The following is a 13087-nucleotide window of genomic DNA, read 5'->3' as shown; positions in this document are numbered from 1 at the left end:
TGAGCCAGACATGCTAACTTTCGTTGTGGTGGCCAAAGCTGCCATCGGCCTGGCTGCTAAGGAAGAAGCGAGACAGGTTGACGGGAAGCTCGTGAAAGTTTTTACTCTGGACAAAGGCAAGACCGTTCACTCACAGGCCACAAAGTCAAGTGCAACACATACATGCACGTTTGTTTGCCTTTCCACAGCATGGTGTTATGGGGTACATCGAGGCAAGAGACGAGGCCAAGGCTGTGGAGGCGTTTGCCAGCATGAGACATGAGGAGAGCTTCTCGCTGAGGTTGTAGAACACAGCTAGCTTGTCAATATGGATCACTAGTTGCAAAACTATGTGGCTGTCACTAAGAAAAATCTATATGCCACTTTTATGGTTTTGGAAATGTTTTTTTAAATTGGGTCATGCTATAAATGTAGTTTAATAATTTTTTGTCCTGTTATGAACCTATATATAGATTTTTATATATTTGAATTTACAATATATTTTGCAAATATATATGGTTTTAAATACATTTTCCTAATAATTAATCTTTTACTGTTACAAATCAATCCTATTCATGGGTATGGCTGACCAACCTAAAACATAATATAGTTCCTATTTGCATGTTTATTTTTGTTCTGTGTTTGGTTTGGGCTTAAGCCTATGTTCCACACCATGCTAGTTAATGGAGTATCTATATTGTCATGTTAGGCCATTAATATGTTCAAATAGTGCTACACTCCATTTCGCTCCTATTTTATGTGTTAGTCCTAGCACTGAAATGCTAAATACTCTAGGATTATTTTAAGTCACTTCATGCCTTTGTCCCTTCACTCCTTGGGCTGTATGCTTAGGAGTTGCTCTATGCTCTAATTTCGTCGCTCTTTAGCTCCATGTTTAGGAGTTTAGCTCTATTCTTTCATTCAGTGGCCTAAGGCCATGAAACTTATGTTTCACTCTACTGTCCTTTAAATATATGGCATGTGGCATATGGTATATAACATATGGCATATGAAAGGTTTAAATTCTACTTTGTGGTTATCCTATAGTAAATCACCATACAATAAAGAGTGAAAACCAAAGTTTATGCCCTCGTGAACGAAAGAGAGAGCAGGGCTCTTGGGACACCCTACCCCTTAGGTTGAGCCTAGCCAAAGCAAACTGAACTTGAAAAATGTAAATTTTAACATATGGTATAATTCCCTTTGCCAACCAATAGAATCAAACTCGAAACTCCTTTAATACCAAATGTAAGATCCTCGATTTGGACTTCCTAGGAGGTCACCTAGCCTAGTATTATTCAAACCTAAGGACCAAGTAATTTTCCTTTGTGAATATGCTACACAATAACATAAATAATTATACAATAAATATGTCTAACTAGATTGTATAAGATTTATATAATTAATCTATCATTTACATGTATAATATATAACAAACAATTTGTGATTGCAAGTTTTGGGGGAGGTACACCTCCCAAGAGGAGGCATATCTAGAGTGGGTGGCCTAATAAAAAAAATGTATAAGCTTGCAAGATATATGAAATTAAAACAAACATGTGCTTGAATTGTTGTGTGATTCACAAAATCATCTTTTCAATATAAATTTTTTTCAATGCATATATATATATATATATATACATACATACATACATACATACATACATACATACATATATATATATACATATATATATATATATATACATACATATATATATATATACATACATATATATATATATACATATATATATACATACATATATACATACATATATATACATATACATATATATATACATACATATATACATATACATACATATACATATACATACATATACATATACATACATATACATACATATACATACATAAAAAGTGGATAAAGAAGCATCAAAAGAGGAATTTACAGTAATTGGCAATGCATAAATAAGAAAATAAAAAAAAGATATGTTCTTAAAGCTTGGAAAAATACTTTGGCCACCACAATATAAGTAAAAGATTCACACTACTCAACCTTCTTAACACACAACTCAACACTTGAGATGGGAAAATTAATAATAACATTTATACTTTTAAGGGAATATATAAACTCCTCAATAACAATGGTAAAACAAAGGCTCTTAATAACACTTATAATTAAGGACATGCACTCAAATTGAAACTCTGGCTAAAGTGATTTAACTTTTGGAATAGGGGAATACTCAACACCAAAATTGATTAAAGACTTTGCTAATGAAACAAAAGTAAAATTCTCAAATTCATGCACATACACAACATCCAGATTAGTATGAAGAGGACATAAAACACTTAACTCAATACTTGATTGAAATTGAGAATCATAAGAGTCACAAATGATTGACATGTCAGAAGAAGAAAACACTGCAAATGAGGAAAAAATATTAAAAACATGAGAAGGTCAAATTGAGAAATAAGAAGGTTAGGAGAAAGCAAAAGGTAAAGAGAAAGGATTAGATTAAAGGTTTGACACTTACCCTGTAAAATCTTCATTTCATCTCCACAACTATTTCTATAATAATCAAGCTTGTCAAAACAATCTGGAATCCATTTAACCTCATACACATTATCTTCCCATAAACTCAATCCTTGAACATTCTCCAAAAACTAAATTGTATCATCTATAACTTTTCAATTGATATCATAATCATGCTCCACATCAACAAGAGATAGCAAAACACCAAGAACAAAACAAGCTGTGTAATCACATCCCACAAAAGTTGGAGACAGTAATACATCAAGGATAAGCACACAACCAACATGATCAAAGATTAAGCTTTTTGTTCTTATTCCTTCATTCTCTTTTAGATCTAGATTTATATTAATTTTTTACAAAATCTAGAATTTTAGCTATTGTTGTGCTTAAATCTACTCTTTCTTCTAATCTTCATCACATTCTCTTCTTCTACCATGCCATGCTATCATCAATCAAAAAGTATGTCATTTGAGGTGGTTAATGTTGCTCTATTGGATCAAACTTTTGGTGCTGGGGGGTTGAACACTAGAGCAAAGCACTACCAAAAAACTTTGCCTTTCAGGGACAAATTACAATGCCCCTCAACTCTACTAATGTGGATATAAGAATAAATATATTAATTGGAGTTTAAACTTTTGGTTATATACAAAAATGGATGAACTAAATTTAGTCCCAAATGAATGGTCCATATGGTATAGTACTAAAATTAATGTATTACTTAGTCAGTGTGATACATATATATACATACATATATTTACAAACCTTATATATATGGTTTGTAAGGGTTTAGGGTTTAGGGTTTATGTATATATATATAAACAAGTATACATATATACATATATACATATATACATACATATATACATATATACATACATACATATATATATATATATATACATATATATATATATATATACATGTATATATGTATATATGTATGTATATGTATATATGTATGTATATATATATATATATATATATATATATATATATATATATATATATATATATATATATATATATATATATGTATATGTATATATATATGTATATATATGTGTATATATATGTATATATATGTGTATATATATGTATATATATGTATATATATATATATATATGTATATATGTATATATGTATGTATGTATATGTATGTATATATGTATATATGTGTATGTGTATGTATGTATGTATGTATGTATGTATATGTATGCAAAGAACTAGTGCCGAATGAACCCTTAATAATACTCTAAAAAGAAAGATAAAAGGGTCATTGACTTATTCACGCAAGGTCTTTCCATTATTCGTGTGACTCCTCTTTTCCTAGATGCATCTCATTGTTCAGATCTTCCACTACAGTAGCACCAACAAGACGTTATTGATGCCAAGTTCTCCACTTAAGAAAATGGAGGTCACCAATCTGGAAAATGCTAACAACACTGATAAATATGACTAACTTCATCATATGTCCAACAATGGATATCATGGCCACGACTATGTTTTCATCCTTGTCTTTAAACTTAGGCAATAGTGCTAAGTCAAACTTTTAACCTCATCCTTGATATGGAATGGTTATAGCACAATCATGCCAAATGTGACTTTAAGGCTTCTCCTCCTGATCTTATACTTCTTTATATTTCTTCCATTCCTTTCACTTCTATACTTCTTTATCCCTCTACTTCTACCTTGTTTTCATCACTTTTGTCTCTTTATTACTTCCTCTTATATTTTCATCAACTGGGGATGCTTGTCTAATCAAGATTCTAGTTTGTCGTCAGTCACCCAAAGATATCAAAATTTTATATGCAAACATCAAAGAGATATTGGAAAAGGGTGTTATTTGAAAGTCATGGAGTCCTTGGGCATATGAACTTTATTTTGTGATAAATTTTAATGAGAATATTTGTTTTTGCATCGACTATCGTCCATTAAATAAAATGACAATCCCAGATGTGTACCCTCTTCCTCACACTATTGATATTTTAGATTGTCTAGGGAGAAGTTGTTAGATATTGGCAAGTATCAATAGCCAAAGAAGATATTTCTAAAACTATTTTGTGTACACTATTTTGTTTATATGAGTTCTTGGTAATGCTATTTGGTTTGAACAATACCTTAGTAACTTTCCATCGCATAATGGAGGAGGTTCTTTGCAATATGCTATAAATGACTACTGACTTCATCAATAATGTTTTAATCTACTTTGAGGGACGTGGGAAGAACACGTTCATGATGTTCATAACGTGTTGGATCGGATACGGGAAGTGGGTTTAAAGCTGAAGTAGTCTAAGTGCGTGTTTAGGTCCAAAGACACAAGTTATCTTGGGTACCGTATTTCTTGTGAGGGTTTGCAAGTTGATTTTGACAAACTTGTGGCTATTCTAAAATTCCCTACTCTAAAGTGTGTAAATGATGTGCAGTGTTTTATAGAGAAAGTGCAGTATCTTAATCGTTTTGTTGATCATCTTTCTGATCACACTACACCGTTGTGAGTGTTACTGAAGTCATCAACATCATCCTTCATCTGGTTTGCAAACTGTGAGCGGTGTTTACGAATCTCAAAGAGCTTTTGACGACTCCTTCAATTTTGGTGTATCCTAACTATACTCAACTTTTTATTTTACATATGGATACTTTTAATATCAGTCTTGGAGGTGTGTTAATGTAAGAGAGCTTAAGTGTGCCATCCTATTACATATATCAGTTGTACATTAAAACTTATGGAGGTGAAATTCTCCATGATAAAAAAGGAGTGTTTAGCAATAGTTTGGGGTTTTGAGAAACTTCATACATATCTATATAGTTCTCGAACATTACTAAAAGGTGATTATGTTGTAGTTACTTCATTATTGAAATAGAAGAATTTAGTTTGTCGTACTGCTCAATGGGCTTTGAAGCTTCAAATATATAATTTTAATGTTGTTTATTACTCAAGGAGTTTTATGGCTGATGCTAATGCCCTTTTTCAAACTCTTCTTCCTTCTTCACTTTCTTCTTATGTTTTTTATGAATTTGTTATTCCAGCATCTATGGATTTTTTTGATGAGGATTCTATGTCATCGGCAGTTGTTGCACTTGATGTCAGTATCCATAAAGTGTACAACAAAATTTACCTTCTCTTGATGAAGTTTGCGAAGCTTAAAAGATTGAGCCATGGATTTAAAGGCTTTGCAATAGATTTAAGAATCCTATATTACTTATTAATGACTTGTCATTTTGGCATTTACATTCTTAATATCGGCTTAAAAATAATCTTCTTTATTTTGTGAGGACAAATCCTAATGATCATTTATGATTAGTGGTGCTTTCAATTTTTATTCTATGCTTCCTCCATGCTTACTATGATTCTCCTATTTTATATGGGTATATAAGACATTGTCATGTGATAGAGAAGTTGTATAAATCTTTTTATTGGCCGAAGATACAATGTGATGTTTTCTGGTATGTTTGTGGTTATATTTGTGCCAAGCTCATAATACTCTACCACTACCTACAAATTCATCAATGCCTCGTTGTGATGTTCCTCAAAATCCTGGCCCATCTATAAAAAAATCTTGATGGTCTTTCATCATTCCTAGAGGAGGAGATGATGTGAGGTCCAAGTGTATGGCTACAATGCCAAATACTAATATTAACATATTGGGATTTTGGTACTTGTTAGATTAATTTCAATCTGGACCATAAGTATTTATATATTCACTTAGATCCACACCAAATATTGGCCATAAATATAAACTACTTCAAAATAAAGTATATGAATTTAAAGTATTTAGACTATTGGCACAAAACCTCTTAAATATAATTTACCTTTATTTTTGTAATACAAGAATTAATTTTTTATTAAAAAATAAAATATTATATCTTGGACTTACATATAGAAACTTATGTACCCCAAATATCCCAAGACCCTTAACTAATTGGAAAAGGGAGTGCATTATTATTCATAGGCCCCTATTTGAACTTTTATGGATCATTTCTCAAATCATTCTCTTTGATTATTTATACCACCATATGGGTATAACTTTCCTTAGTCATATTAATTCTTTTGAAGTCCTCTACCTATTATCCTATAAAGACTTACCAAACCCTCCAAGGTTTAGGAGACAATCACTTTGGGCTTTTACCCTTTGATATATAGAACTCAGTTTCAAACTTGATCTTAGATTTGGTTTTAATCTGAGTCTTGACACTTCCTCATCTCATAACACTTGCCACGTGTTAATCATTTTTTTATTCCTTTCTAAAGACTTTTATTGATCATTTTATGCTCTTTCCTCAAGTGCTTATTTAGAAGTTCCTCTCCTACTTGCTATTTTTCAAGTTGTCAAGGCTAGAGCTAACTTAAGAATAAGATTTGGTTGAAGTTAGGAGTTTTTCCTTCTTTTTTGGTTATAGTGGGGGAATAAGGGAATATTCAGTTGGAAAGGGGGTGTGTCCCTTGGTGCCAGAGGTTGACGAGAGGGCAAATGACCATTTTCCAGGTATAGCATGTATATAAGAGTGAAAGGAGTGGAATAAAAAAAAAGTTTCTTGGAAGGATGCCTCATGTAACAACCTTAGAGCATGTGAAGTGGAGGTTAGTATTGCAGCGGCGACTACAAGCATTTGAGGAGCACATCATAGTGAAGATTCCTCAAGATCAACGAATCTATGTGAGTTATCCAACCTGTAGGCAACCTTGGGTTAGGATGTTGGTAGAAGTTCTAATAGAGGTCACCAACGAGGCTAATGACGAGGCTAGGTGGCAATGATTCTCCACTTCATTAATGTGTCATTGCGAGGAGTGACACAAGTTGAAACTTTAATCCAAATCTGTTACATTTGTTGAACGTTTACTTTAGCCATTGCCATGTAATACGCCTTTGGCTTGATTTCAAGACTTAAGGATTTATGTTTTACACCTAGTTAGTAAACACTATTTTTTATTGTTATAGTTTTATTACATTGAAAACTAAGTTAGAATAGCTTGTATTTCCTTAGAGGAAACTCTTAGATTCTGGAAGCCAAAGTCTATATCACTATAAAATCCCATTATAAACACATATATAAAGCATTGATTACCTCATAAAATGCCATAAGATTTGCTATGTCTGCACAAATACAGTTAAAAGACAAAGGAAATCCAGTCAATGGGATTCTAGTATCTACTAAAGCAGCCAAGAGGCTTGCAAAACCTAAATTGGAATACATGAAGTACTAAACTGTGTAGGGTATATAGTTCTTGGAAAGGAAATTAATTGCATTCCATTTTATCAAGCACTAAGACTTTCACTTGAACCACTACCTCTACATCATTTAGAACTTGCTCAATTTGTTGCTGTGAAGAGAAATTGTCTAACAATGATTGATCACTGGTCTTCAAGCCCTAAATTAGAGTTGCTAAATGCCGTAGCCATTATAAAGAGGTCCTAAATTAAGCATCTGATTAAAGATATTCTTCATTTGGTATGGGCAATTTGACAATCAACATAAGAACATCTTGCTATCACTTTGTTTGGAGCTTAGGATTGCATACAAAGAAAGCCAATTTATTTCTTAAGAACTTTAAACCTATCACTTTGTTTGGAGCTTAGGATTAGAAGTCAAATTATATAACCATTTCTTAAACTTTAAACTTTGGAATTTACCTCAAGCATGAACTCAAACCATGGCTACAAATTCCACCAAGGATCTATCATGAAAACATTGTGGATGCCATCACACTCCAGTAACCTTGAGGCTGAGAAAAACAATTAGTGAGTGTTGCTGCTCATGCCAATCTCAACCTTGAAACCAGCCTTTTGGAGTGGCCTCTCAATGAGCTTGAGCATAGTGGGGAACCGGGAGACACTACCAACTTAATCAACTTGATATCATTGATTTGCTCAAGAATAGATATCAGTGCATTAATTTTGGCACTTGACTTCACCTGATGCCACTAGAGAATGCCCTAGAATCCTGTGAGAGCATGTTGGTAGCAATAAAGAGATTGGGGAGCTAAGAATCACGGCACTCTAGAAGCAATCTAGCAAGAAAATCAAAGAGATGCAAATCTAGCATCTGTGATCGGGCATTTTGGAACCCTAGAGAAGAAGGTTCAGCACTCTCAAGTGACACAGCAAACCTCCACTGACTTTATGGCAGAATGCAAAAGGTTGTGTCAATGCCCTAGAATTTGGTCAACACATTACATGTACAACACCTTCTTCTCTCACCGGCAATTGGCAACCTCCCATTGGTTCAGGGGTTGATCTGTCCACCATGCAAATCACCATGATTATTCACTAAGATGTGGTTAAGAAAATAACCCTTTGAGGTTCAAAAAGTTATACCACAAAATACCTTGAAAGGCTACTTTATTAAAACTCCCACTTCATTCTTCAATTCTTCATCTGCAGCTACATACCAGTTATACCCTGGTGGCATTTCTTCATTGGATTTGTATAACTTGAAGCCTAGGCCTGTGATGAGAAATCCATGGAGTCACTGAAAAGCTTCCAAAATTTGAGATGCAAGAGGGCGAGGTGGCTCATGCACAATCATGATTCCCAAGTCTAGATGTTTTTTGTAGATCCGTTTGAGGTTTTCGTATTCAATCCGTTTGACTCAGAAACGAGGATGGTATTGCGGGAAGTCTGCTACCTGAACGATATAACCCACCTGAAAACATACACAAATAAACATATAAAGAAACAGAGATAGAAAGTGATACAAACCGAAAGATGAATTCTCTTCATTGGTCCAGTGTAAGTCCTCTCTTCCCAGTCTTCATTTCGCAGGGGATCTCTTGAACAGTGGTAAGTATTGTGTCCCCTGCACTAGGCAGAGGTAGCACTTCTTTTGTTCATGAGCAAAAGGATCCACTCTGGGTTTAAGAAATAAATAAAAAGTAAAATCTGGAAAATAAGTGAGCTTTCTTACCCCTTTGTAGTGTCTTTCCCAATCACCCCTCTGCTTACAATTTCTGCATTGGTTGATGAGTAATCTCACCGGGACAATGAAGTCCTATGATCTCGTACCTGTTACAAACAAAAGCAAGTAAAGATCAAACCATATCCTTGCTTACCTTGCTTGCATACAATCTTAATTGTCCTTGGCTGATCTCAAGAATAAGCATCAAGTTCTGCATGTAGCCATTGGATCCTTTCAGTTCCTGATGAAGGGAAGAAAACAAAAATGTCAGACAAAGGTCATGAAACTTGTGTACCTGACGACCATTGTCTTCAAGCTACCAAACTTTGTGAAGCTCAACAGGAAAATGTTATCACCTTAAGCTTGCAGTCATCAAAACGTTGCTAGAATTCCTTTGGACCTGGAGATAGATGCACTTTGCTGACAGAACTAGAAATAGAACCATACCATGGAAAGTGAAAAGATCAAACTTGTCAAGACCTGTATTGCTGAGGCGCTTGCTAATTACTTAAGGATAACATTAACTTTATGATGTTTCTTGACAGTAGAGAGAGAGCATGCTCTTAATAAATGCTGTTAGGCTACTGTTGTCTGCAGGCAGGATGCTTGAAGACATGGCAAGCTTCCAACTTGTTCATCGCAACTGTGTAATTGTAATATCCACCGTGGTCCATCACATCCCAAAGAGAGGGATTTCCTGGGCACCGATCTGTGGAGAAAGGCAACAACCTTCACCCATGATAATCAACCATGTACAGGCTGTCAAACTGAGTCTCAACTTAGCCTATATGTTGCTTAGGAGCCCCAATGACGTGGAGTTGAAGAACACCCACATGACTCTCTATGAGAGTCTTGAGTTAAGTCATTATAATTTTTTTGTAGACTTGATCCTTGTGTTCAAAATCCCACATATCTTCATTTGGTATGCATTTTTAATCTTTTGGACCTTGGCATTATAAGTAGCTTTATTGAAAAGGATATATTACTCTAGTGGACAATTCTATAAGATGGGCAAGAGTCCCTTTTAAAAGTAAACTCCCTTGGAATTTTATAAAAACTATAATTTTGCAGAGCATTCCTTAAAAGATAACTTATAAATCGAAAATGCTAGATAATAAAATGCCATATTATGTGTTCCAATGCACGTGCATTTTACTTCGACACATTTGGCATCTGCATTGGCAGAATGACATCATAATCTACCATATATATGTGTAGAAGATTGAAAGCAACCTCCTCAATCAGTGAAGCCAGAGGAAAGCTTCCTAGAGGTTTGAGGGATTTTTCCCGGACAAAGGTGCTTATTATCTTGTTATCTTGTTGAACCTCCCCACTGAGAGAACCAGAGGCTAGGGCGCCACGAGAGGCTAGGTATATAGGCTTGTAGTGGTTTAATTTAATCGATGGCTAATTGATCAATACAAGCTTCAGGCTTCGCTGCTTTCGAATTGAGAAAACCCAGCACATGTACTGCTTCTTGACAAGAGCCACAGCTCTCTCCACTCGATCAGGGAAGCATCTGGATTCTGCCTGTATCTTCTGTAAGTCGCAGTCCGAGCCTCCGTGAGTATGTACGTAGCCGAGCGTTTCAAGCGCCACAGACTAATATCATCAACGAAGATGAAGAAAATGAGCTCTTGAGGCAGTCGGCAAAACCTGTAGCTCCCCCTGCTCGAGGCCACGAAAACTCCCATGGAAGCTTTGCATAGCTCGTCCATCTGCTGCACTATGAACTAGGCCACGAAGTCGACAACGGGAACACCTCCTGGCAGCCTTCGGTGGCGCAAGTCCATCCCTGTTCCAAGCTGGTTAGCAACGCAGTCGCGGCAAAAGCTGTGGCCTCAAGCCTCAAGTTTCTTCTCGTTGACGATTTGGGCATAGACACACCAAACAATCCTTTGCTGCGTCTATTGCCACTGCTACTGCTGGATTACTTCATTCTTCCAGATGCTGACAATTCGTGCTTTGCTTTCTCCAAGCACTCCTCGTCCCCATGCACGCACAAGGAATGCCACCGGTGGTTCATGCTCACTGCAGCTCCCACTGATTTTTCCAGCCCAGCTAAGTCGACCCAATCAGAGCTCTCATCATCCCAAGAGGAGCTCAGAGATCTTCTGGTTGCATCTAACCAAGGCCGGTTTCCTCTTCAATCTTCTTTACCGGACAGGATCTTCATTGCAGCTTTATCCAGCAGGCCCTTTGAGAGGAGAGCCTTCCACCAGTTCTTCTGCCTTGCACCGAGCCACACCTTTCTCGTACGCCTTTGAAAATACCTTCACACGGTGGTTTCCGAGTGGAAAATTAAAATTGAATAAGAGTAGCATACCTTCAACGTCGCACCTAGTGTGTTATCCGCCTTGAGCTGCTCCATTCCTTTGGCGATATCAGCCAAGAGTAAAATGTAGACGGGAAGAGAAACTCCGCTTTGCATGTGGAGTTTCCCCACAGACATCGAGAATCGTCCCTCAAGGCCAGCAAGAGCATTTCAGCCTCATGATCATTCCCGTTGAACTTGAACCAAGCTTTGGCCGACAAACCTCCCAATCACCTCGACCTCAAACCTGTCTGCTGGAACATACTCCCGGACCTTGGTCTCCAGGACCCGCTGGTACTCACTTATAGAGCGTTCACCCGCAGCTTTCTCATGAATCACGATAAGCTTCGTCATCGTCTTCCCACTCAAAGCTTCCAAGTCTTGCACGGGATCTAGATCATAGTTGGTGAAGACGGAGATAACACACAGGGCTGTGAGCGCTGGCTGACTTTACACGTGACGTATGAGCCGCAGATCACTTTCCTGTGCTTGAAAGTATCACGGCAACGATGCAGCAAACGCGCCGGCCTCGAAAGTGTCGAGTTTCAGCACAAGTTGGGCAGAAGCTGTGACCAAACCCCACTTTGTCTGAGGTGACGCTCCAAAATCTGGAGATGCCTTCACCGCACTCGTCAAACACTGTCTCCAGACACAATCAGAGTCACGGAATCCCAGCTGCTTCTCGATGCACTCGTTTCGATGCGCTCGTTCTGAAGCCAGTGCTTCTGTCTCGCCACAGTTGCCATGACAGTCCACCACCAGACGCTGCCTGGCATATACGTGCAGCTCGTTCATGCGGCTCTCAATCCTGGACCTTGTTTGGCTGCCACCTTTAGCCTCGAGCTGCTTTTGTAGCAAAGCTAGTCCGCTCTGTTTTTTGCCGCAAACTCTAGCCATGAGAGTGTTCCCCAAGTTTGATATGACCGCTCTGTGAAGCCACGTTCTCCATAAAAGCCGACGTGACGATCTTCCTGATTGTCTCGTCACTTTGAGCAGACGATGACCAATCTGTAGGAGTCCATACATTCAATGCATACTCCAGGTCTCTTATCTGTTGCTGGCAGCTCCTCAGTGACTTTGCGTTGATGCTGTTCTGTGCTGGTACACGTCCAAGAGGTCTCCATGCCAATGACAGAAGCGGAGTTTTCAACGGTCTGCCAGGAGCTTGTCTTCTTCAGAGCCGGCTTGGAAGAAGATGGTCGTCGAAGATGATATCAAAGGAATGAGAACAGACCACAACCGTCGAGAATGTTCTTGGTGTTAATCAAAGTTCCCAATTCTTCACTTCATCATCCAGCCGCTGCAAACTCGTCATTGCATGACTGATAGTGCTGATGCTGGGAGGCTCCAAGAAGTCAAAGCTTTCCACGTCCTGTGCGCCTAGTGCCAGAAGCTTGAGAAC

General features: G+C 37.0%; 1 protein-coding gene across 1 annotated transcript in view; it reads right to left on the bottom strand.

Annotated features, from left to right (window-relative positions):
- Window positions 1-13087, bottom strand: part of LOC112340798 — a 38534-nt gene that overhangs the window by 17448 nt on the left and 7999 nt on the right. Inside the window, exons 2-3 of the mRNA XM_024659817.1 lie at window positions 11028-11033; window positions 9526-9529 (exon numbers count right to left, since the gene is read on the bottom strand). The gene's annotated coding sequence lies outside the window, so the exon portion shown is untranslated. The remainder of the gene's footprint in view (window positions 1-9525; window positions 9530-11027; window positions 11034-13087) is intronic.

This window comes from Selaginella moellendorffii, unplaced genomic scaffold (assembly GCF_000143415.4).
Source record: "Selaginella moellendorffii unplaced genomic scaffold, v1.0 SELMOscaffold_70, whole genome shotgun sequence".
NCBI lineage: Eukaryota > Viridiplantae > Streptophyta > Lycopodiopsida > Selaginellales > Selaginellaceae > Selaginella > Selaginella moellendorffii.
This window is presented reverse-complemented; position numbering and strand designations above follow the sequence as displayed.